The 25,229-nt window shown below is 51.1% G+C and overlaps 12 non-coding genes and 1 pseudogene across 12 annotated transcripts; all 13 read right to left on the bottom strand.

The window, feature by feature from the left end:
* Nucleotides 1-1,031: 1,031 nt before the first annotated feature.
* On the bottom strand, nucleotides 1,032-1,150 carry LOC126321863 (5S ribosomal RNA). Its single transcript, XR_007558595.1, has one exon. It is a non-coding gene; the product is annotated as a 5S ribosomal RNA (ribosomal RNA).
* Nucleotides 1,151-2,432: 1,282 nt separating this feature from the next.
* Nucleotides 2,433-2,551, bottom strand: LOC126321897 (5S ribosomal RNA). Its single transcript, XR_007558627.1, has one exon. It is a non-coding gene; the product is annotated as a 5S ribosomal RNA (ribosomal RNA).
* A 1,282-nt stretch (nucleotides 2,552-3,833) lies between these two features.
* Nucleotides 3,834-3,952, bottom strand: LOC126321895 (5S ribosomal RNA). The gene has a single exon (XR_007558626.1). It is a non-coding gene; the product is annotated as a 5S ribosomal RNA (ribosomal RNA).
* A 1,281-nt stretch (nucleotides 3,953-5,233) lies between these two features.
* Nucleotides 5,234-5,352, bottom strand: LOC126321862 (5S ribosomal RNA). The gene has a single exon (XR_007558594.1). It is a non-coding gene; the product is annotated as a 5S ribosomal RNA (ribosomal RNA).
* A 1,282-nt stretch (nucleotides 5,353-6,634) lies between these two features.
* On the bottom strand, nucleotides 6,635-6,753 carry LOC126321893 (5S ribosomal RNA). The gene has a single exon (XR_007558624.1). It is a non-coding gene; the product is annotated as a 5S ribosomal RNA (ribosomal RNA).
* Nucleotides 6,754-8,035: 1,282 nt separating this feature from the next.
* LOC126321892 (5S ribosomal RNA) lies at nucleotides 8,036-8,154 on the bottom strand. Its single transcript, XR_007558623.1, has one exon. It is a non-coding gene; the product is annotated as a 5S ribosomal RNA (ribosomal RNA).
* A 1,282-nt stretch (nucleotides 8,155-9,436) lies between these two features.
* On the bottom strand, nucleotides 9,437-9,555 carry LOC126321852 (5S ribosomal RNA). Its single transcript, XR_007558584.1, has one exon. It is a non-coding gene; the product is annotated as a 5S ribosomal RNA (ribosomal RNA).
* Nucleotides 9,556-10,836: 1,281 nt separating this feature from the next.
* On the bottom strand, nucleotides 10,837-10,955 carry LOC126321860 (5S ribosomal RNA). The gene has a single exon (XR_007558592.1). It is a non-coding gene; the product is annotated as a 5S ribosomal RNA (ribosomal RNA).
* Nucleotides 10,956-12,237: 1,282 nt separating this feature from the next.
* On the bottom strand, nucleotides 12,238-12,356 carry LOC126321891 (5S ribosomal RNA). Its single transcript, XR_007558622.1, has one exon. It is a non-coding gene; the product is annotated as a 5S ribosomal RNA (ribosomal RNA).
* Nucleotides 12,357-20,028: 7,672 nt separating this feature from the next.
* Nucleotides 20,029-20,146, bottom strand: LOC126321875 (5S ribosomal RNA; annotated as a pseudogene).
* A 1,282-nt stretch (nucleotides 20,147-21,428) lies between these two features.
* LOC126321849 (5S ribosomal RNA) lies at nucleotides 21,429-21,547 on the bottom strand. Its single transcript, XR_007558581.1, has one exon. It is a non-coding gene; the product is annotated as a 5S ribosomal RNA (ribosomal RNA).
* Nucleotides 21,548-22,829: 1,282 nt separating this feature from the next.
* On the bottom strand, nucleotides 22,830-22,948 carry LOC126321848 (5S ribosomal RNA). Its single transcript, XR_007558580.1, has one exon. It is a non-coding gene; the product is annotated as a 5S ribosomal RNA (ribosomal RNA).
* A 1,282-nt stretch (nucleotides 22,949-24,230) lies between these two features.
* Nucleotides 24,231-24,349, bottom strand: LOC126321870 (5S ribosomal RNA). The gene has a single exon (XR_007558602.1). It is a non-coding gene; the product is annotated as a 5S ribosomal RNA (ribosomal RNA).
* Nucleotides 24,350-25,229: the final 880 nt, after the last annotated feature.

The following is a 25,229-nucleotide window of genomic DNA, read 5'->3' as shown; positions in this document are numbered from 1 at the left end:
GATTGCGCGCGGCCGGGCGGCGGGTGGACTGCGCGGGGTGTGGCAGTGTCCTGCTGGACCGAGAGAAGCGTTCTCACCTGCCTGACACGCGTCGCGCTTCTAGATATTTGCGTAATTCGCACGGTGCATAATCGGCTGTCACCTTCCGTCCCGACTTGTCCCGACTTTGCTCGACTGCCGCTCGCTGCCGCTCGGGTCGCGGTCCATATGACAGCACAAGCACGAGGAACATCTGCGAGATGGGCGCGGGCCGAACCGGCGTGTCCGAGGCGACGTGTGCGGCCGTTCGGAGCTACCAGAGCAGCTCTGTGCCGCGCCGTGCCGTGGAAAGGTGCGAAAACATGCACACAAGACACAGGCTTTTCGACAAAGTATCCATCTCTTGTAGCGACGAAAGGTAAATTTTTGTTTACAAATTTGCCGTTGTGCACTGCTACAAAACAATATGCCCTGACGTATTTCACAACATTTCTGTCACTTCATACTGTTTTGTTATTTCCAGAGACTCTTTGCAAGTCTTCCTTGGCGCACTCTTTTCAAACTGAGTTCCTTAATATCGTATCTTACGATAGTTTAAAATCAGTATGGAAGCATCTTTGTCACATGAGAAAGGTAGCATGAAAAAACGGCTGGCAGGGGTAGCGACAAGAAAGCAAGAAATGAAGACAGCCAGAGTTCCCAGGCGGTCGCCGATCCGAATATAAACGTTGTTGCTTATCTTCGGTGGTCGGACGGGAACAGGTTTTTTTTAATGTAGTTAGTTTTTGGAATTTAGCGCTCCTACAAAACAGTAGGCTCTGACGCATTTCAAGAGCACATCTGTCGATTCGCAGTGTTTCGTTATTTTCAACGAGTTCCTAGCACTCTTCCTCCGCGCATTCTTGTACAAACTGAGTTCATTACTGTAATTTCGCATCTTACGTTTAATACAGTAGTTTAAATGCTTGTGGAAGCATTTTCGTCGCACCTGAGAGTTTGTATGAAAAGAGGGCTGGCAGGTGTAGTGACATAAAATTTAAAGGAAGAGAGGGAGCCAACAGCACCCGGTGTTCCCAGGCGGTCACCCATCCAAGTACTAACCGGGCCAGATGTTGCTTAACTTCGGTGATCGGACGAGAACCGGTGTATTCAACATGGTATGGCCGTTGGCGTCCTTATACTGTAGCCGCACGGCACAAGAAGGCTTCGCCTCTCCTCCCAATACACGCAATCGCCATTTTCGGTGGCACATTTGACGCAAAGCACGTCCTTCCACCTCGAAGGCGACGCGCAGTGCGGCGCGCCGCCACGTGGGTCAGACGCACAACACAGCTGCTCGTTGCACCGCCTGTCATTCGTTTGGTTCGTGCGGCCTCCGACACTCGCGGGAGACGCACCTTGTTATTGTTGTCCGTCGCAGGGATTGCGCGCGGCCGGGCGGCGGGTGGACTGCGCGGGGTGTGGCAGTGTCCTGCTGGACCGAGAGAAGCGTTCTCACCTGCCTGACACGCGTCGCGCTTCTAGATATTTGCGTAATTCGCACGGTGCATAATCGGCTGTCACCTTCCGTCCCGACTTGTCCCGACTTTGCTCGACTGCCGCTCGCTGCCGCTCGGGTCGCGGTCCATATGACAGCACAAGCACGAGGAACATCTGCGAGATGGGCGCGGGCCGAACCGGCGTGTCCGAGGCGACGTGTGCGGCCGTTCGGAGCTACCAGAGCAGCTCTGTGCCGCGCCGTGCCGTGGAAAGGTGCGAAAACATGCACACAAGACACAGGCTTTTCGACAAAGTATCCATCTCTTGTAGCGACGAAAGGTAAATTTTTGTTTACAAATTTGCCGTTGTGCACTGCTACAAAACAATATGCCCTGACGTATTTCACAACATTTCTGTCACTTCATACTGTTTTGTTATTTCCAGAGACTCTTTGCAAGTCTTCCTTGGCGCACTCTTTTCAAACTGAGTTCCTTAATATCGTATCTTACGATAGTTTAAAATCAGTATGGAAGCATCTTTGTCACATGAGAAAGGTAGCATGAAAAAACGGCTGGCAGGGGTAGCGACAAGAAAGCAAGAAATGAAGACAGCCAGAGTTCCCAGGCGGTCGCCGATCCGAATATAAACGTTGTTGCTTATCTTCGGTGGTCGGACGGGAACAGGTTTTTTTTAATGTAGTTAGTTTTTGGAATTTAGCGCTCCTACAAAACAGTAGGCTCTGACGCATTTCAAGAGCACATCTGTCGATTCGCAGTGTTTCGTTATTTTCAACGAGTTCCTAGCACTCTTCCTCCGCGCATTCTTGTACAAACTGAGTTCATTACTGTAATTTCGCATCTTACGTTTAATACAGTAGTTTAAAATGCTTGTGGAAGCATCTTCGTCGCACCTGAGAGTTTGTATGAAAAGAGGGCTGGCAGGTGTAGTGACATAAAATTTAAAAGAAGAGAGGGAGCCAACAGCACCCGGTGTTCCCAGGCGGTCACCCATCCAAGTACTAACCGGGCCCGATGTTGCTTAACTTCGGTGATCGGACGAGAACCGGTGTATTCAACATGGTATGGCCGTTGGCGTCCTTATACTGTAGCCGCACGGCACAAGAAGGCTTCGCCTCTCCTCCCAATACACGCAATCGCCATTTTCGGTGGCACATTTGACGCAAAGCACGTCCTTCCACCTCGAAGGCGACGCGCAGTGCGGCGCGCCGCCACGTGGGTCAGACGCACAACACAGCTGCTCGTTGCACCGCCTGTCATTCGTTTGGTTCGTGCGGCCTCCGACACTCGCGGGAGACGCACCTTGTTATTGTTGTCCGTCGCAGGGATTGCGCGCGGCCGGGCGGCGGGTGGACTGCGCGGGGTGTGGCAGTGTCCTGCTGGACCGAGAGAAGCGTTCTCACCTGCCTGACACGCGTCGCGCTTCTAGATATTTGCGTAATTCGCACGGTGCATAATCGGCTGTCACCTTCCGTCCCGACTTGTCCCGACTTTGCTCGACTGCCGCTCGCTGCCGCTCGGGTCGCGGTCCATATGACAGCACAAGCACGAGGAACATCTGCGAGATGGGCGCGGGCCGAACCGGCGTGTCCGAGGCGACGTGTGCGGCCGTTCGGAGCTACCAGAGCAGCTCTGTGCCGCGCCGTGCCGTGGAAAGGTGCGAAAACATGCACACATGACACAGGCTTTTCGACAAAGTATCCATCTCTTGTAGCGACGAAAGGTAAATTTTTGTTTACAAATTTGCCGTTGTGCACTGCTACAAAACAATATGCCCTGACGTATTTCACAACATTTCTGTCACTTCATACTGTTTTGTTATTTCCAGAGACTCTTTGCAAGTCTTCCTTGGCGCACTCTTTTCAAACTGAGTTCCTTAATATCGTATCTTACGATAGTTTAAAATCAGTATGGAAGCATCTTTGTCACATGAGAAAGGTAGCATGAAAAAACGGCTGGCAGGGGTAGCGACAAGAAAGCAAGAAATGAAGACAGCCAGAGTTCCCAGGCGGTCGCCGATCCGAATATAAACGTTGTTGCTTATCTTCGGTGGTCGGACGGGAACAGGTTTTTTTTAATGTAGTTAGTTTTTGGAATTTAGCGCTCCTACAAAACAGTAGGCTCTGACGCATTTCAAGAGCACATCTGTCGATTCGCAGTGTTTCGTTATTTTCAACGAGTTCCTAGCACTCTTCCTCCGCGCATTCTTGTACAAACTGAGTTCATTACTGTAATTTCGCATCTTACGTTTAATACAGTAGTTTAAAATGCTTGTGGAAGCATCTTCGTCGCACCTGAGAGTTTGTATGAAAAGAGGGCTGGCAGGTGTAGTGACATAAAATTTAAAAGAAGAGAGGGAGCCAACAGCACCCGGTGTTCCCAGGCGGTCACCCATCCAAGTACTAACCGGGCCCGATGTTGCTTAACTTCGGTGATCGGACGAGAACCGGTGTATTCAACATGGTATGGCCGTTGGCGTCCTTATACTGTAGCCGCACGGCACAAGAAGGCTTCGCGTCTCCTCCCAATACACGCAATCGCCATTTTCGGTGGCACATTTGACGCAAAGCACGTCCTTCCACCTCGAAGGCGACGCGCAGTGCGGCGCGCCGCCACGTGGGTCAGACGCACAACACAGCTGCTCGTTGCACCGCCTGTCATTCGTTTGGTTCGTGCGGCCTCCGACACTCGCGGGAGACGCACCTTGTTATTGTTGTCCGTCGCAGGGATTGCGCGCGGCCGGGCGGCGGGTGGACTGCGCGGGGTGTGGCAGTGTCCTGCTGGACCGAGAGAAGCGTTCTCACCTGCCTGACACGCGTCGCGCTTCTAGATATTTGCGTAATTCGCACGGTGCATAATCGGCTGTCACCTTCCGTCCCGACTTGTCCCGACTTTGCTCGACTGCCGCTCGCTGCCGCTCGGGTCGCGGTCCATATGACAGCACAAGCACGAGGAACATCTGCGAGATGGGCGCGGGCCGAACCGGCGTGTCCGAGGCGACGTGTGCGGCCGTTCGGAGCTACCAGAGCAGCTCTGTGCCGCGCCGTGCCGTGGAAAGGTGCGAAAACATGCACACAAGACACAGGCTTTTCGACAAAGTATCCATCTCTTGTAGCGACGAAAGGTAAATTTTTGTTTACAAATTTGCCGTTGTGCACTGCTACAAAACAATATGCCCTGACGTATTTCACAACATTTCTGTCACTTCATACTGTTTTGTTATTTCCAGAGACTCTTTGCAAGTCTTCCTTGGCGCACTCTTTTCAAACTGAGTTCCTTAATATCGTATCTTACGATAGTTTAAAATCAGTATGGAAGCATCTTTGTCACATGAGAAAGGTAGCATGAAAAAACGGCTGGCAGGGGTAGCGACAAGAAAGCAAGAAATGAAGACAGCCAGAGTTCCCAGGCGGTCGCCGATCCGAATATAAACGTTGTTGCTTATCTTCGGTGGTCGGACGGGAACAGGTTTTTTTTAATGTAGTTAGTTTTTGGAATTTAGCGCTCCTACAAAACAGTAGGCTCTGACGCATTTCAAGAGCACATCTGTCGATTCGCAGTGTTTCGTTATTTTCAACGAGTTCCTAGCACTCTTCCTCCGCGCATTCTTGTACAAACTGAGTTCATTACTGTAATTTCGCATCTTACGTTTAATACAGTAGTTTAAATGCTTGTGGAAGCATCTTCGTCGCACCTGAGAGTTTGTATGAAAAGAGGGCTGGCAGGTGTAGTGACATAAAATTTAAAGGAAGAGAGGGAGCCAACAGCACCCGGTGTTCCCAGGCGGTCACCCATCCAAGTACTAACCGGGCCAGATGTTGCTTAACTTCGGTGATCGGACGAGAACCGGTGTATTCAACATGGTATGGCCGTTGGCGTCCTTATACTGTAGCCGCACGGCACAAGAAGGCTTCGCCTCTCCTCCCAATACACGCAATCGCCATTTTCGGTGGCACATTTGACGCAAAGCACGTCCTTCCACCTCGAAGGCGACGCGCAGTGCGGCGCGCCGCCACGTGGGTCAGACGCACAACACAGCTGCTCGTTGCACCGCCTGTCATTCGTTTGGTTCGTGCGGCCTCCGACACTCGCGGGAGACGCACCTTGTTATTGTTGTCCGTCGCAGGGATTGCGCGCGGCCGGGCGGCGGGTGGACTGCGCGGGGTGTGGCAGTGTCCTGCTGGACCGAGAGAAGCGTTCTCACCTGCCTGACACGCGTCGCGCTTCTAGATATTTGCGTAATTCGCACGGTGCATAATCGGCTGTCACCTTCCGTCCCGACTTGTCCCGACTTTGCTCGACTGCCGCTCGCTGCCGCTCGGGTCGCGGTCCATATGACAGCACAAGCACGAGGAACATCTGCGAGATGGGCGCGGGCCGAACCGGCGTGTCCGAGGCGACGTGTGCGGCCGTTCGGAGCTACCAGAGCAGCTCTGTGCCGCGCCGTGCCGTGGAAAGGTGCGAAAACATGCACACAAGACACAGGCTTTTCGACAAAGTATCCATCTCTTGTAGCGACGAAAGGTAAATTTTTGTTTACAAATTTGCCGTTGTGCACTGCTACAAAACAATATGCCCTGACGTATTTCACAACATTTCTGTCACTTCATACTGTTTTGTTATTTCCAGAGACTCTTTGCAAGTCTTCCTTGGCGCACTCTTTTCAAACTGAGTTCCTTAATATCGTATCTTACGATAGTTTAAAATCAGTATGGAAGCATCTTTGTCACATGAGAAAGGTAGCATGAAAAAACGGCTGGCAGGGGTAGCGACAAGAAAGCAAGAAATGAAGACAGCCAGAGTTCCCAGGCGGTCGCCGATCCGAATATAAACGTTGTTGCTTATCTTCGGTGGTCGGACGGGAACAGGTTTTTTTTAATGTAGTTAGTTTTTGGAATTTAGCGCTCCTACAAAACAGTAGGCTCTGACGCATTTCAAGAGCACATCTGTCGATTCGCAGTGTTTCGTTATTTTCAACGAGTTCCTAGCACTCTTCCTCCGCGCATTCTTGTACAAACTGAGTTCATTACTGTAATTTCGCATCTTACGTTTAATACAGTAGTTTAAAATGCTTGTGGAAGCATCTTCGTCGCACCTGAGAGTTTGTATGAAAAGAGGGCTGGCAGGTGTAGTGACATAAAATTTAAAAGAAGAGAGGGAGCCAACAGCACCCGGTGTTCCCAGGCGGTCACCCATCCAAGTACTAACCGGGCCCGATGTTGCTTAACTTCGGTGATCGGACGAGAACCGGTGTATTCAACATGGTATGGCCGTTGGCGTCCTTATACTGTAGCCGCACGGCACAAGAAGGCTTCGCCTCTCCTCCCAATACACGCAATCGCCATTTTCGGTGGCACATTTGACGCAAAGCACGTCCTTCCACCTCGAAGGCGACGCGCAGTGCGGCGCGCCGCCACGTGGGTCAGACGCACAACACAGCTGCTCGTTGCACCGCCTGTCATTCGTTTGGTTCGTGCGGCCTCCGACACTCGCGGGAGACGCACCTTGTTATTGTTGTCCGTCGCAGGGATTGCGCGCGGCCGGGCGGCGGGTGGACTGCGCGGGGTGTGGCAGTGTCCTGCTGGACCGAGAGAAGCGTTCTCACCTGCCTGACACGCGTCGCGCTTCTAGATATTTGCGTAATTCGCACGGTGCATAATCGGCTGTCACCTTCCGTCCCGACTTGTCCCGACTTTGCTCGACTGCCGCTCGCTGCCGCTCGGGTCGCGGTCCATATGACAGCACAAGCACGAGGAACATCTGCGAGATGGGCGCGGGCCGAACCGGCGTGTCCGAGGCGACGTGTGCGGCCGTTCGGAGCTACCAGAGCAGCTCTGTGCCGCGCCGTGCCGTGGAAAGGTGCGAAAACATGCACACATGACACAGGCTTTTCGACAAAGTATCCATCTCTTGTAGCGACGAAAGGTAAATTTTTGTTTACAAATTTGCCGTTGTGCACTGCTACAAAACAATATGCCCTGACGTATTTCACAACATTTCTGTCACTTCATACTGTTTTGTTATTTCCAGAGACTCTTTGCAAGTCTTCCTTGGCGCACTCTTTTCAAACTGAGTTCCTTAATATCGTATCTTACGATAGTTTAAAATCAGTATGGAAGCATCTTTGTCACATGAGAAAGGTAGCATGAAAAAACGGCTGGCAGGGGTAGCGACAAGAAAGCAAGAAATGAAGACAGCCAGAGTTCCCAGGCGGTCGCCGATCCGAATATAAACGTTGTTGCTTATCTTCGGTGGTCGGACGGGAACAGGTTTTTTTTAATGTAGTTAGTTTTTGGAATTTAGCGCTCCTACAAAACAGTAGGCTCTGACGCATTTCAAGAGCACATCTGTCGATTCGCAGTGTTTCGTTATTTTCAACGAGTTCCTAGCACTCTTCCTCCGCGCATTCTTGTACAAACTGAGTTCATTACTGTAATTTCGCATCTTACGTTTAATACAGTAGTTTAAAATGCTTGTGGAAGCATCTTCGTCGCACCTGAGAGTTTGTATGAAAAGAGGGCTGGCAGGTGTAGTGACATAAAATTTAAAAGAAGAGAGGGAGCCAACAGCACCCGGTGTTCCCAGGCGGTCACCCATCCAAGTACTAACCGGGCCCGATGTTGCTTAACTTCGGTGATCGGACGAGAACCGGTGTATTCAACATGGTATGGCCGTTGGCGTCCTTATACTGTAGCCGCACGGCACAAGAAGGCTTCGCGTCTCCTCCCAATACACGCAATCGCCATTTTCGGTGGCACATTTGACGCAAAGCACGTCCTTCCACCTCGAAGGCGACGCGCAGTGCGGCGCGCCGCCACGTGGGTCAGACGCACAACACAGCTGCTCGTTGCACCGCCTGTCATTCGTTTGGTTCGTGCGGCCTCCGACACTCGCGGGAGACGCACCTTGTTATTGTTGTCCGTCGCAGGGATTGCGCGCGGCCGGGCGGCGGGTGGACTGCGCGGGGTGTGGCAGTGTCCTGCTGGACCGAGAGAAGCGTTCTCACCTGCCTGACACGCGTCGCGCTTCTAGATATTTGCGTAATTCGCACGGTGCATAATCGGCTGTCACCTTCCGTCCCGACTTGTCCCGACTTTGCTCGACTGCCGCTCGCTGCCGCTCGGGTCGCGGTCCATATGACAGCACAAGCACGAGGAACATCTGCGAGATGGGCGCGGGCCGAACCGGCGTGTCCGAGGCGACGTGTGCGGCCGTTCGGAGCTACCAGAGCAGCTCTGTGCCGCGCCGTGCCGTGGAAAGGTGCGAAAACATGCACACATGACACAGGCTTTTCGACAAAGTATCCATCTCTTGTAGCGACGAAAGGTAAATTTTTGTTTACAAATTTGCCGTTGTGCACTGCTACAAAACAATATGCCCTGACGTATTTCACAACATTTCTGTCACTTCATACTGTTTTGTTATTTCCAGAGACTCTTTGCAAGTCTTCCTTGGCGCACTCTTTTCAAACTGAGTTCCTTAATATCGTATCTTACGATAGTTTAAAATCAGTATGGAAGCATCTTTGTCACATGAGAAAGGTAGCATGAAAAAACGGCTGGCAGGGGTAGCGACAAGAAAGCAAGAAATGAAGACAGCCAGAGTTCCCAGGCGGTCGCCGATCCGAATATAAACGTTGTTGCTTATCTTCGGTGGTCGGACGGGAACAGGTTTTTTTTAATGTAGTTAGTTTTTGGAATTTAGCGCTCCTACAAAACAGTAGGCTCTGACGCATTTCAAGAGCACATCTGTCGATTCGCAGTGTTTCGTTATTTTCAACGAGTTCCTAGCACTCTTCCTCCGCGCATTCTTGTACAAACTGAGTTCATTACTGTAATTTCGCATCTTACGTTTAATACAGTAGTTTAAAATGCTTGTGGAAGCATCTTCGTCGCACCTGAGAGTTTGTATGAAAAGAGGGCTGGCAGGTGTAGTGACATAAAATTTAAAAGAAGAGAGGGAGCCAACAGCACCCAGTGTTCCCAGGCGGTCACCCATCCAAGTACTAACCGGGCCCGATGTTGCTTAACTTCGGTGATCGGACGAGAACCGGTGTATTCAACATGGTATGGCCGTTGGCGTCCTTATACTGTAGCCGCACGGCACAAGAAGGCTTCGCCTCTCCTCCCAATACACGCAATCGCCATTTTCGGTGGCACATTTGACGCAAAGCACGTCCTTCCACCTCGAAGGCGACGCGCAGTGCGGCGCGCCGCCACGTGGGTCAGACGCACAACACAGCTGCTCGTTGCACCGCCTGTCATTCGTTTGGTTCGTGCGGCCTCCGACACTCGCGGGAGACGCACCTTGTTATTGTTGTCCGTCGCAGGGATTGCGCGCGGCCGGGCGGCGGGTGGACTGCGCGGGGTGTGGCAGTGTCCTGCTGGACCGAGAGAAGCGTTCTCACCTGCCTGACACGCGTCGCGCTTCTAGATATTTGCGTAATTCGCACGGTGCATAATCGGCTGTCACCTTCCGTCCCGACTTGTCCCGACTTTGCTCGACTGCCGCTCGCTGCCGCTCGGGTCGCGGTCCATATGACAGCACAAGCACGAGGAACATCTGCGAGATGGGCGCGGGCCGAACCGGCGTGTCCGAGGCGACGTGTGCGGCCGTTCGGAGCTACCAGAGCAGCTCTGTGCCGCGCCGTGCCGTGGAAAGGTGCGAAAACATGCACACAAGACACAGGCTTTTCGACAAAGTATCCATCTCTTGTAGCGACGAAAGGTAAATTTTTGTTTACAAATTTGCCGTTGTGCACTGCTACAAAACAATATGCCCTGACGTATTTCACAACATTTCTGTCACTTCATACTGTTTTGTTATTTCCAGAGACTCTTTGCAAGTCTTCCTTGGCGCACTCTTTTCAAACTGAGTTCCTTAATATCGTATCTTACGATAGTTTAAAATCAGTATGGAAGCATCTTTGTCACATGAGAAAGGTAGCATGAAAAAACGGCTGGCAGGGGTAGCGACAAGAAAGCAAGAAATGAAGACAGCCAGAGTTCCCAGGCGGTCGCCGATCCGAATATAAACGTTGTTGCTTATCTTCGGTGGTCGGACGGGAACAGGTTTTTTTTAATGTAGTTAGTTTTTGGAATTTAGCGCTCCTACAAAACAGTAGGCTCTGACGCATTTCAAGAGCACATCTGTCGATTCGCAGTGTTTCGTTATTTTCAACGAGTTCCTAGCACTCTTCCTCCGCGCATTCTTGTACAAACTGAGTTCATTACTGTAATTTCGCATCTTACGTTTAATACAGTAGTTTAAATGCTTGTGGAAGCATCTTCGTCGCACCTGAGAGTTTGTATGAAAAGAGGGCTGGCAGGTGTAGTGACATAAAATTTAAAGGAAGAGAGGGAGCCAACAGCACCCGGTGTTCCCAGGCGGTCACCCATCCAAGTACTAACCGGGCCAGATGTTGCTTAACTTCGGTGATCGGACGAGAACCGGTGTATTCAACATGGTATGGCCGTTGGCGTCCTTATACTGTAGCCGCACGGCACAAGAAGGCTTCGCCTCTCCTCCCAATACACGCAATCGCCATTTTCGGTGGCACATTTGACGCAAAGCACGTCCTTCCACCTCGAAGGCGACGCGCAGTGCGGCGCGCCGCCACGTGGGTCAGACGCACAACACAGCTGCTCGTTGCACCGCCTGTCATTCGTTTGGTTCGTGCGGCCTCCGACACTCGCGGGAGACGCACCTTGTTATTGTTGTCCGTCGCAGGGATTGCGCGCGGCCGGGCGGCGGGTGGACTGCGCGGGGTGTGGCAGTGTCCTGCTGGACCGAGAGAAGCGTTCTCACCTGCCTGACACGCGTCGCGCTTCTAGATATTTGCGTAATTCGCACGGTGCATAATCGGCTGTCACCTTCCGTCCCGACTTGTCCCGACTTTGCTCGACTGCCGCTCGCTGCCGCTCGGGTCGCGGTCCATATGACAGCACAAGCACGAGGAACATCTGCGAGATGGGCGCGGGCCGAACCGGCGTGTCCGAGGCGACGTGTGCGGCCGTTCGGAGCTACCAGAGCAGCTCTGTGCCGCGCCGTGCCGTGGAAAGGTGCGAAAACATGCACACAAGACACAGGCTTTTCGACAAAGTATCCATCTCTTGTAGCGACGAAAGGTAAATTTTTGTTTACAAATTTGCCGTTGTGCACTGCTACAAAACAATATGCCCTGACGTATTTCACAACATTTCTGTCACTTCATACTGTTTTGTTATTTCCAGAGACTCTTTGCAAGTCTTCCTTGGCGCACTCTTTTCAAACTGAGTTCCTTAATATCGTATCTTACGATAGTTTAAAATCAGTATGGAAGCATCTTTGTCACATGAGAAAGGTAGCATGAAAAAACGGCTGGCAGGGGTAGCGACAAGAAAGCAAGAAATGAAGACAGCCAGAGTTCCCAGGCGGTCGCCGATCCGAATATAAACGTTGTTGCTTATCTTCGGTGGTCGGACGGGAACAGGTTTTTTTTAATGTAGTTAGTTTTTGGAATTTAGCGCTCCTACAAAACAGTAGGCTCTGACGCATTTCAAGAGCACATCTGTCGATTCGCAGTGTTTCGTTATTTTCAACGAGTTCCTAGCACTCTTCCTCCGCGCATTCTTGTACAAACTGAGTTCATTACTGTAATTTCGCATCTTACGTTTAATACAGTAGTTTAAAATGCTTGTGGAAGCATCTTCGTCGCACCTGAGAGTTTGTATGAAAAGAGGGCTGGCAGGTGTAGTGACATAAAATTTAAAAGAAGAGAGGGAGCCAACAGCACCCGGTGTTCCCAGGCGGTCACCCATCCAAGTACTAACCGGGCCCGATGTTGCTTAACTTCGGTGATCGGACGAGAACCGGTGTATTCAACATGGTATGGCCGTTGGCGTCCTTATACTGTAGCCGCACGGCACAAGAAGGCTTCGCCTCTCCTCCCAATACACGCAATCGCCATTTTCGGTGGCACATTTGACGCAAAGCACGTCCTTCCACCTCGAAGGCGACGCGCAGTGCGGCGCGCCGCCACGTGGGTCAGACGCACAACACAGCTGCTCGTTGCACCGCCTGTCATTCGTTTGGTTCGTGCGGCCTCCGACACTCGCGGGAGACGCACCTTGTTATTGTTGTCCGTCGCAGGGATTGCGCGCGGCCGGGCGGCGGGTGGACTGCGCGGGGTGTGGCAGTGTCCTGCTGGACCGAGAGAAGCGTTCTCACCTGCCTGACACGCGTCGCGCTTCTAGATATTTGCGTAATTCGCACGGTGCATAATCGGCTGTCACCTTCCGTCCCGACTTGTCCCGACTTTGCTCGACTGCCGCTCGCTGCCGCTCGGGTCGCGGTCCATATGACAGCACAAGCACGAGGAACATCTGCGAGATGGGCGCGGGCCGAACCGGCGTGTCCGAGGCGACGTGTGCGGCCGTTCGGAGCTACCAGAGCAGCTCTGTGCCGCGCCGTGCCGTGGAAAGGTGCGAAAGCATGCACACAAGACACAGGCTTTTCGACAAAGTATCCATCTCTTGTAGCGACGAAAGGTAAATTTTTGTTTACAAATTTGCCGTTGTGCACTGCTACAAAACAATATGCCCTGACGTATTTCACAACATTTCTGTCACTTCATACTGTTTTGTTATTTCCAGAGACTCTTTGCAAGTCTTCCTTGGCGCACTCTTTTCAAACTGAGTTCCTTAATATCGTATCTTACGATAGTTTAAAATCAGTATGGAAGCATCTTTGTCACATGAGAAAGGTAGCATGAAAAAACGGCTGGCAGGGGTAGCGACAAGAAAGCAAGAAATGAAGACAGCCAGAGTTCCCAGGCGGTCGCCGATCCGAATATAAACGTTGTTGCTTATCTTCGGTGGTCGGACGGGAACAGGTTTTTTTTAATGTAGTTAGTTTTTGGAATTTAGCGCTCCTACAAAACAGTAGGCTCTGACGCATTTCAAGAGCACATCTGTCGATTCGCAGTGTTTCGTTATTTTCAACGAGTTCCTAGCACTCTTCCTCCGCGCATTCTTGTACAAACTGAGTTCATTACTGTAATTTCGCATCTTACGTTTAATACAGTAGTTTAAAATGCTTGTGGAAGCATCTTCGTCGCACCTGAGAGTTTGTATGAAAAGAGGGCTGGCAGGTGTAGTGACATAAAATTTAAAAGAAGAGAGGGAGCCAACAGCACCTTTTTTTTTTTTTTTTTTTTTTTTTTTTTATGCCTTCCAATTGGCGAGCTTCAAATGCTATCTATAAGGGTGCTGTTGGCTCCTCGTAGGTGGACTGGTAGACGCTATTTCTAGTAATGCCTTCTTCGGCGAGGCGCGCATGTACCTTGATGCGGTATTGCGTCTTGTATACGAATCAAAAGAAAATGGTTTCTCCAAAACTTGAGAAACAAAAACGTTAAAATCACTCAAATTATACTTCAAAACGGAAAATAAAAATGTCTCCACACCGTAAACGCTCGCTTGAACGACGGCGGAAAGTGGTCGCCAACTTCTATGGCCACCAGAACGCAGTAGCTGCCGAAAATGTATATCACACTAGGAAAGAAAAAAAATAAATCTAATCAAACGGTCTCCGCCAATGATCTTCGGATATGACGGCGAGAAGAATCACAAACTGAAAAACATCCACCCACAGAAAGTATAAGGAATCCAACGTACATGCACACGTAAAAGTAAGGAAAATGTCCTTCTCGACACTGTCTCCTCGGTCATCTTGGGAGAGGAAATGAAAGAAAAAATGTCCTCAGAACAAAGAAAAACAAATAAATAAAGCACAAGTTAACTCCTACTAATAAAACATCCACATAACCCGAGAACAGGATACGTTGTCGATAATGTTCGTTCCATATAACACACATTGGCATTCAAATTTAGTTCTATCATTCGTAGAAAGAAAGTTCCGTTGTAAGCAGCAAAGTCCCGTCGAAGCAACATAAGTCATAGCACCGGCATTACCACTGGAGGATAACGCGATAACAGTCAAAATTGGTAGGCAGTCCTATGTAGATATCAAAAATTTAGCATAGGCATGGTCCAAGGCCACACGCAAAAAATTGGCAAAAGTCTGAGTATAAGCCGCACGAGCAAAGTCCTGACGGTGTTCCGTCCACAAATAGAATAGAAAATCGACGGCATCAGTCACTTTCAGGGTAAAGATACAGTAAACTGTATGTCCAAGAATCCATAACGTCGCATTTCTTTTGGTGGCCGGGTAAGCCGCGCACTGAGGTACTATGGCGTCCATGGTTGTCACGTGCCGCCTGTCCACCCTGTTAATCAGACGAACCATGTCACAGGCAATGTCCCAGACCACACGAAATTTGTCACACACAAAACGATGTTCGATAGTGTCCTCCTCTGCACACAATTCACACTCTCCCGAAGAAATCAAATCAATAGAAAAAAGATTGGCATTTGTCGGGATAGTCCGGTTGACCACTTTATACCAAGTAGCATGAACGGCGGCAGGGACGGCGGCGGTAGCAAGGTTCTTCCACACCAGCTGCCAATCATGCTGTGGCAACCGATATTCCCATTTGTTCCTAATCGGCGTCCCTCTAAGAGCTCGAATTATCTCAGTAACACTACATGTACAGACGTCACCAAACACAAGATAACTATTGTAAACATAATAGCGGCGCACGAAATTCAACACATACGGAATGTGACTGATTGAAACAGGGGCTACTACTGATGGTGGGCGGTAATGACGAAACAAGGCAGCTGTCGGACTGTGCGGCCCCTTGTCAATCACCACTGTGGTCCGTTTCACAAGGAGCGCCGCACACTTAGATCGGAAGTCAACCAAACCTAGCCCCCCTTCCTGCAAGCTTAAAGTACACGTCGCCAAGGAGACCTTAAAAATATCGCCCTTCCATAGCAGCCAATAAACTGCTTGTTGGATGGCCCTTTCCAATTCTTTTGGCACTGGGAGAACTTGTGCCAGATACCACGCTTTGGCGAAGATATTCGTGTTAATGAGAGCCACCTTCTGACGAAGCGCCAGGTTCCGAGAGGCGTAGAGTTTAGCAACAGCTCGGATCTTGTATAATGTGGAACGCCAATTAAGGGCTTCCATACGCTGTGTGTTGTCAGTTAGAATGACACCGAGCACCGTGTGCTGTTGCTTCACACAAAACCAATCGCCGCTGACAGTGCGTAATCGAGGTGTAAGGGGAAGCAAGACAGTCTTACGAGGGTTGACGATAGCCCCCGTCGCCCTCTCAAAACGGTCCAAAACACCACGCAAGCGATCAAGATCCTCTGGGTGATCAATGAAGACCCCCAGGTCATCAGCATACGCCCGACATACCAGCTGGACGTCGCCAAGTCGAATACCCCGGCACTCCTGGGCTATACAACGTAGGAGTGGGTCCAACGCCAAGGCGAAAAGCGCCATAGACAGAGGACACCCCTGTCGGACAGAACGACCAATGGGGATGACGCTACCAGGAATACCGTTGATGACCACCCGAGAAGTGGCATTACGCAAGATATTGTACACCATCTTCGTTAGTTTGGACCCAAAACCCAGGCCGATCATCACTCGCCGCAGATAGGAGTGGCTGATCCGATCAAAGGCGTTTTTAAAGTCTACCAGCAAGATTGCAGCCGCTCGGAGCCTGTGACCCTTTACATATCCGATGCAGTCGCGATAAGCCAGGACGGCATCGAAAATGTTCCTGTCGGCCACAGCACAAGTTTGATATTCACTGATGACCTTGGGCAGAACGACCTGCATCCTGTGCGTAACACACCGCGCCATAATCTTATAATCAGCGTTCAAGAGGGTTATAGGGCGAACACTGTCTATACGCGGCGTCGCGGTTGATTTAGGGAGAAGTGCAACACGCCCTTCCGCAAACTCCGCCGGGATGTCAACACCGTTATGGATTTCGTTCATGATCACAGTTAAAACATCGCTTAAAAGAGGGAAAAATTTTAAATAAAATTCCGCGGGGATTCCGTCCATACCAGGGGATTTGCCCCTAGGACTACTTTTCACCGCCGCAGAGAGATCCTCAGAAGTAAAAGTCGCATTAAGATGGGCCCTGTCTTGTCGCGTTAAAACATGTGGGACCCCCTGCAAAAAATCGCGGAGCGCCCCGGGGTCGGCGTCTACTGGGTGAAAGAGCGCAGCAAAGTGATCATGGACCTCCCGCTCAATATCCATCCAGTCGGAAGTCGTCGTCCCATCCTGTTTGAGCCACTTACGAATAACCAACCTCTCCCGCCGCCTCCGCTCCCTGTTCAGGTGGTAGAGAGAGAGCGGTTCCCCCTCAACGGCACCTACAGGTTGGCTGCGCGTGACCGTCCCAAACCCCTTCCGGCGAAGATCGTCTAGAAGTTGAGCTTTAAACTGATTAAAAACCGGAAGCAACTGTGGAGACGTAGTGACCCGCTGAGCTAGATCTTTTAAACAGGACTGGTAAAAACTCGCCGTCGACCGGCGCCAATGCGCCGCATCGCGACTAAAATTGATTAAAAAGCGCCTGATGGCCGGCTTCGCTACCTCCACCCACCACCTGATGGTACTGCCGTCGTCGCCCTTGTCACGCAAGAGCTTGCGCCACAAAGCAGTAAATTGGGACGCAAGAGCGTCATCATCTAAAAGACTGCAATTAAGCTTCCAGATATTCGGACGCCGAGGAGGTCGCGCACGCGGTAAAACAAGTTGACACAAAAATCCACAATGGTCAGAAAAAATAACCGGCAATACTTCCGCCCTTGTGACATGGGCGGCAAGCGGCAACGACACATAAATTCTGTCCAGTCGACTATGACCTGTGGCATAAAAGTGGGTGAAATGTGTTTTATCCGGGTTGAGCACACGCCACGTGTCCCGCAAGCGAAAAGTGTCAACCAAAGTGCGCAACTCTTGACACCAATTAGGGCGCGGCTCCTGATCCCTACCATCAATAACGGCGTTAAAATCGCCACCAATCACTAATTCATTAGTATTGCGATGGAGCAATTGACAGAGATCATGGCTGTAAAACTGATTCCGCGCTGGTTTATCACCGGCATGGGCATAGACATTTACAAAAGTGACACCATTAATAACACAGGCGATTGCGCGACCATTGGGCAATATTTCAACGTCACTGACATCAAAACCCGGACGGAATAAAATGGCAGTACCAGTCTGTTCATCCGACATGATATTATCAATAACGGTAAAAGCAGTGGAATCAATAAAATACAAAAGAGCCGTACGCGTAACTTCCTGTAATAACGCGACATGACAGTGAGAATCACATAAAAAAGTGTGCAAAGCCGATAACTTATACTGGGCACTCAATTTGTTTACATTAACAGTTAAAATGTTCCACGAACAATGCTCAATATCCATACACAATTAAAAAAAAAAAAAAAAAAAAAAAAATACAATTGATAAAAACTTTACATGTGGAGAAAAACAGCAATGATCGGCAAAAGACAACCACCACAAAAGGATAAAATACACCAAAGAGACGGGTTGAAATCCCGTCAGCCGGATCCATAGCATCCAATCGGCGCAATGCACTAAAAAAAAGACGACTATGATAGGCCGTCCCCCATTGAAAACAGAGCACGGCTCCCATAACCCGTCATTTAAAACAGATAGAACATCGACGCCGAAAAACGACGGAGGATCTTGCGGCGGTCGGTGAATAAAGGCAAACGGAGCTGACCACGCGAAAACGACCAACAAAAAACCAAAACGAGGGCACCGCAGAAGCAGCAATAAAATAGCTAAAAAAAACACAGATCATGCAAATGTGCGCAAGAGGAGGAAACAACACTTGCACACACTAAGTCGCGTCACTGGCCTCCATGTCCGCCGCCCAGTCCTGGGGGGCGGCGGGAGGGGGGGGTGGCGCGGTCCCAGAATCCGTTCCACTAGAGTCCACCGACATGGGACCAACGACAGACATCTCGACATCAGGAGAAGAAGCCGGCACACGTTCAGTAGCAGAAGGACAAATGCGACGTTGGTGTGTGTCTTCCGCCTTACGTTTGGTCGGCAATTGCGGTGTCAACACAGGCGAAACAGTGTCGGTCGGTTGCCCGGAGTCGTCGCCTGCGCCCGGCTGGCTTAAAACAGTCCTTAAGTGCCGAACAGCAACGTCACGTTTTTGATCCGCAACATTGATTTCGGCAGGCAGCTGACGGCGAGGAGAGGCGCGCCGTTGTTGTTGTTGGTCCACGGGCTGACGCCCAGAGCCAGGAGCCTGAGACGAACGCCGCTCGTCGGCAAGGTCCCGTCGGGAAGCACGCTGTTGGGAAGCCTGCCGACCGGGTCGTGTCGGTCGGGAGGCGTCGGGGGAACGCCCAACCGGAGACGGACTGCGATCGGGTCGCGGAAGACCCCTATCAGAAGGAGGCGACCGACCAACACTACGCGCACGTTGCCGACTTGAACTACGAGACGAACGTTCGTCCCGTCTCGGTTTCGGTGCTACAAAAAATGCCTGTGATTCCACAGCAGCAGCGGAATTAGGAGAACCGGCAGGCACAGTAACAGGGGCAATCAAAGAACCGGACTGTTCCGGTACTGTCACTGACAGCGAAACAGGTTCCGACACTAAATCACGCGCCGACTGCTGCACGGGTTCGGACACTGTCTCTTGTGAAACATTCGTTACTACCAGATTTTCGATAGTTGTCCCGTCAGCCGGAGCCGGAGACATTGAATCTAACACAGCAGACACAGAAGCAGAGTCACTATCGGTAGTGGACACATCCATAGCCATCGGGGTGACAGCAAAGTTAGCGTCAGCTACACGGCGCGCGGGCGCGGGGGGGGCGGTACCCAAACCCGTGGCGGCCACAGAAGCAAAGCTGGCATCATTGAAATTACCTACAGTAGGCAGCTGGGCAGGCCGTTTCCGTTTAGGACAATCCTGTCTATAATGGCCAACGCCACCACAAAAAGAACATGTTTGTGGCTGTCCACTATAAGTAACGAACGCGCGGTGGCCGTTAACCAAAACAAACGAAGGAATGTGCTGTCTAACAACCATTTTCACACTTCTCACTCCGTTTTCTACTTGAAACAAGTACGCGGAGGACCACTTTTCCTTCACTACAGACAAAACAGTGCCATACGGCCGCAAATAACGAGCAATTGTGTCATTTCGAATTTCAAATGGTAGGTTAAACACACGAATTTGCCTAATGCCAAAGCCAGCATGCGACACATTTACATTGCTTACGCGACCGTCAAGGTGACGAAATTTTCGGACACCGTCATTGACAGACACAACATGATCACACATTTCGGAATTTTTCAACTTCAAGAACACAGAGTTAAGAAAAGTATCGAATTGGATACCGAGAACGTCATCGTGCGTTAACAACAGATCTTCTAGAATCCAACGGTGGATTTCAAAGGCCGAGGGCTTGTCTACAGAACGATCGAACTCACATTGAATGTTATTTTGGCGTTCTTCACTGTCATCGTAAATCGTTGCCATAACTTACAGTCTGTGATGAAATATACAGCCGCTAGGCAGAGAAGAGCAGACGACACGCGAGGCGCCGCCGGCCAAGTCGCACGCGGAAGTACTGCTCGCTCGGCACCGAGGTGTTGCCAGGCGGGCAGACAGCCAAGTACTAACCGGGCCCGATGTTGCTTAACTTCGGTGATCGGACGAGAACCGGTGTATTCAACATGGTATGGCCGTTGGCGTCCTTATACTGTAGCCGCACGGCACAAGAAGGCTTCGCCTCTCCTCCCAATACACGCAATCGCCATTTTCGGTGGCACATTTGACGCAAAGCACGTCCTTCCACCTCGAAGGCGACGCGCAGTGCGGCGCGCCGCCACGTGGGTCAGACGCACAACACAGCTGCTCGTTGCACCGCCTGTCATTCGTTTGGTTCGTGCGGCCTCCGACACTCGCGGGAGACGCACCTTGTTATTGTTGTCCGTCGCAGGGATTGCGCGCGGCCGGGCGGCGGGTGGACTGCGCGGGGTGTGGCAGTGTCCTGCTGGACCGAGAGAAGCGTTCTCACCTGCCTGACACGCGTCGCGCTTCTAGATATTTGCGTAATTCGCACGGTGCATAATCGGCTGTCACCTTCCGTCCCGACTTGTCCCGACTTTGCTCGACTGCCGCTCGCTGCCGCTCGGGTCGCGGTCCATATGACAGCACAAGCACGAGGAACATCTGCGAGATGGGCGCGGGCCGAACCGGCGTGTCCGAGGCGACGTGTGCGGCCGTTCGGAGCTACCAGAGCAGCTCTGTGCCGCGCCGTGCCGTGGAAAGGTGCGAAAGCATGCACACAAGACACAGGCTTTTCGACAAAGTATCCATCTCTTGTAGCGACGAAAGGTAAATTTTTGTTTACAAATTTGCCGTTGTGCACTGCTACAAAACAATATGCCCTGACGTATTTCACAACATTTCTGTCACTTCATACTGTTTTGTTATTTCCAGAGACTCTTTGCAAGTCTTCCTTGGCGCACTCTTTTCAAACTGAGTTCCTTAATATCGTATCTTACGATAGTTTAAAATCAGTATGGAAGCATCTTTGTCACATGAGAAAGGTAGCATGAAAAAACGGCTGGCAGGGGTAGCGACAAGAAAGCAAGAAATGAAGACAGCCAGAGTTCCCAGGCGGTCGCCGATCCGAATATAAACGTTGTTGCTTATCTTCGGTGGTCGGACGGGAACAGGTTTTTTTTAATGTAGTTAGTTTTTGGAATTTAGCGCTCCTACAAAACAGTAGGCTCTGACGCATTTCAAGAGCACATCTGTCGATTCGCAGTGTTTCGTTATTTTCAACGAGTTCCTAGCACTCTTCCTCCGCGCATTCTTGTACAAACTGAGTTCATTACTGTAATTTCGCATCTTACGTTTAATACAGTAGTTTAAAATGCTTGTGGAAGCATCTTCGTCGCACCTGAGAGTTTGTATGAAAAGAGGGCTGGCAGGTGTAGTGACATAAAATTTAAAAGAAGAGAGGGAGCCAACAGCACCCGGTGTTCCCAGGCGGTCACCCATCCAAGTACTAACCGGGCCCGATGTTGCTTAACTTCGGTGATCGGACGAGAACCGGTGTATTCAACACGGTATGGCCGTTGGCGTCCTTATACTGTAGCCGCACGGCACAAGAAGGCTTCGCCTCTCCTCCCAATACACGCAATCGCCATTTTCGGTGGCACATTTGACGCAAAGCACGTCCTTCCACCTCGAAGGCGACGCGCAGTGCGGCGCGCCGCCACGTGGGTCAGACGCACAACACAGCTGCTCGTTGCACCGCCTGTCATTCGTTTGGTTCGTGCGGCCTCCGACACTCGCGGGAGACGCACCTTGTTATTGTTGTCCGTCGCAGGGATTGCGCGCGGCCGGGCGGCGGGTGGACTGCGCGGGGTGTGGCAGTGTCCTGCTGGACCGAGAGAAGCGTTCTCACCTGCCTGACACGCGTCGCGCTTCTAGATATTTGCGTAATTCGCACGGTGCATAATCGGCTGTCACCTTCCGTCCCGACTTGTCCCGACTTTGCTCGACTGCCGCTCGCTGCCGCTCGGGTCACGGTCCATATGACAGCACAAGCACGAGGAACATCTGCGAGATGGGCGCGGGCCGAACCGGCGTGTCCGAGGCGACGTGTGCGGCCGTTCGGAGCTACCAGAGCAGCTCTGTGCCGCGCCGTGCCGTGGAAAGGTGCGAAAGCATGCACACAAGACACAGGCTTTTCGACAAAGTATCCATCTCTTGTAGCGACGAAAGGTAAATTTTTGTTTACAAATTTGCCGTTGTGCACTGCTACAAAACAATATGCCCTGACGTATTTCACAACATTTCTGTCACTTCATACTGTTTTGTTATTTCCAGAGACTCTTTGCAAGTCTTCCTTGGCGCACTCTTTTCAAACTGAGTTCCTTAATATCGTATCTTACGATAGTTTAAAATCAGTATGGAAGCATCTTTGTCACATGAGAAAGGTAGCATGAAAAAACGGCTGGCAGGGGTAGCGACAAGAAAGCAAGAAATGAAGACAGCCAGAGTTCCCAGGCGGTCGCCGATCCGAATATAAACGTTGTTGCTTATCTTCGGTGGTCGGACGGGAACAGGTTTTTTTTAATGTAGTTAGTTTTTGGAATTTAGCGCTCCTACAAAACAGTAGGCTCTGACGCATTTCAAGAGCACATCTGTCGATTCGCAGTGTTTCGTTATTTTCAACGAGTTCCTAGCACTCTTCCTCCGCGCATTCTTGTACAAACTGAGTTCATTACTGTAATTTCGCATCTTACGTTTAATACAGTAGTTTAAAATGCTTGTGGAAGCATCTTCGTCGCACCTGAGAGTTTGTATGAAAAGAGGGCTGGCAGGTGTAGTGACATAAAATTTAAAAGAAGAGAGGGAGCCAACAGCACCCGGTGTTCCCAGGCGGTCACCCATCCAAGTACTAACCGGGCCCGATGTTGCTTAACTTCGGTGATCGGACGAGAACCGGTGTATTCAACACGGTATGGCCGTTGGCGTCCTTATACTGTAGCCGCACGGCACAAGAAGGCTTCGCCTCTCCTCCCAATACACGCAATCGCCATTTTCGGTGGCACATTTGACGCAAAGCACGTCCTTCCACCTCGAAGGCGACGCGCAGTGCGGCGCGCCGCCACGTGGGTCAGACGCACAACACAGCTGCTCGTTGCACCGCCTGTCATTCGTTTGGTTCGTGCGGCCTCCGACACTCGCGGGAGACGCACCTTGTTATTGTTGTCCGTCGCAGGGATTGCGCGCGGCCGGGCGGCGGGTGGACTGCGCGGGGTGTGGCAGTGTCCTGCTGGACCGAGAGAAGCGTTCTCACCTGCCTGACACGCGTCGCGCTTCTAGATATTTGCGTAATTCGCACGGTGCATAATCGGCTGTCACCTTCCGTCCCGACTTGTCCCGACTTTGCTCGACTGCCGCTCGCTGCCGCTCGGGTCGCGGTCCATATGACAGCACAAGCACGAGGAACATCTGCGAGATGGGCGCGGGCCGAACCGGCGTGTCCGAGGCGACGTGTGCGGCCGTTCGGAGCTACCAGAGCAGCTCTGTGCCGCGCCGTGCCGTGGAAAGGTGCGAAAGCATGCACACAAGACACAGGCTTTTCGACAAAGTATCCATCTCTTGTAGCGACGAAAGGTAAATTTTTGTTTACAAATTTGCCGTTGTGCACTGCTACAAAACAATATGCCCTGACGTATTTCACAACATTTCTGTCACTTCATACTGTTTTGTTATTTCCAGAGACTCTTTGCAAGTCTTCCTTGGCGCACTCTTTTCAAACTGAGTTCCTTAATATCGTATCTTACGATAGTTTAAAATCAGTATGGAAGCATCTTTGTCACATGAGAAAGGTAGCATGAAAAAACGGCTGGCAGGGGTAGCGACAAGAAAGCAAGAAATGAAGACAGCCAGAGTTCCCAGGCGGTCGCCGATCCGAATATAAACGTTGTTGCTTATCTCCGGTGGTCGGACGGGAACAGGTTTTTTTTAATGTAGTTAGTTTTTGGAATTTAGCGCTCCTACAAAACAGTAGGCTCTGACGCATTTCAAGAGCACATCTGTCGATTCGCAGTGTTTCGTTATTTTCAACGAGTTCCTAGCACTCTTCCTCCGCGCATTCTTGTACAAACTGAGTTCATTACTGTAATTTCGCATCTTACGTTTAATACAGTAGTTTAAAATGCTTGTGGAAGCATCTTCGTCGCACCTGAGAGTTTGTATGAAAAGAGGGCTGGCAGGTGTAGTGACATAAAATTTAAAAGAAGAGAGGGAGCCAACAGCACCCGGTGTTCCCAGGCGGTCACCCATCCAAGTACTAACCGGGCCCGATGTTGCTTAACTTCGGTGATGGGACGAGAACCGGTGTATTCAACACGGTATGGCCGTTGGCGTCCTTATACTGTAGCCGCACGGCACAAGAAGGCTTCGCCTCTCCTCCCAATACACGCAATCGCCATTTTCGGTGGCACATTTGACGCAAAGCACGTCCTTCCACCTCGAAGGCGACGCGCAGTGCGGCGCGCCGCCACGTGGGTCAGACGCACAACACAGCTGCTCGTTGCACCGCCTGTCATTCGTTTGGTTCGTGCGGCCTCCGACACTCGCGGGAGACGCACCTTGTTATTGTTGTCCGTCGCAGGGATTGCGCGCGGCCGGGCGGCGGGTGGACTGCGCGGGGTGTGGCAGTGTCCTGCTGGACCGAGAGAAGCGTTCTCACCTGCCTGACACGCGTCGCGCTTCTAGATATTTGCGTAATTCGCACGGTGCATAATCGGCTGTCACCTTCCGTCCCGACTTGTCCCGACTTTGCTCGACTGCCGCTCGCTGCCGCTCGGGTCGCGGTCCATATGACAGCACAAGCACGAGGAACATCTGCGAGATGGGCGCGGGCCGAACCGGCGTGTCCGAGGCGACGTGTGCGGCCGTTCGGAGCTACCAGAGCAGCTCTGTGCCGCGCCGTGCCGTGGAAAGGTGCGAAAACATGCACACAAGACACAGGCTTTTCGACAAAGTATCCATCTCTTGTAGCGACGAAAGGTAAATTTTTGTTTACAAATTTGCCGTTGTGCACTGCTACAAAACAATATGCCCTGACGTATTTCACAACATTTCTGTCACTTCATACTGTTTTGTTATTTCCAGAGACTCTTTGCAAGTCTTCCTTGGCGCACTCTTTTCAAACTGAGTTCCTTAATATCGTATCTTACGATAGTTTAAAATCAGTATGGAAGCATCTTTGTCACATGAGAAAGGTAGCATGAAAAAACGGC

Source organism: Schistocerca gregaria, unplaced genomic scaffold, assembly GCF_023897955.1.
Source record: "Schistocerca gregaria isolate iqSchGreg1 unplaced genomic scaffold, iqSchGreg1.2 ptg000774l, whole genome shotgun sequence".
In the NCBI taxonomy this organism is placed as follows: domain Eukaryota; kingdom Metazoa; phylum Arthropoda; class Insecta; order Orthoptera; family Acrididae; genus Schistocerca; species Schistocerca gregaria.
The sequence above is the reverse complement of the archived record's forward strand: the minus strand, read 5'-3'. Positions and strand labels throughout refer to the sequence as shown.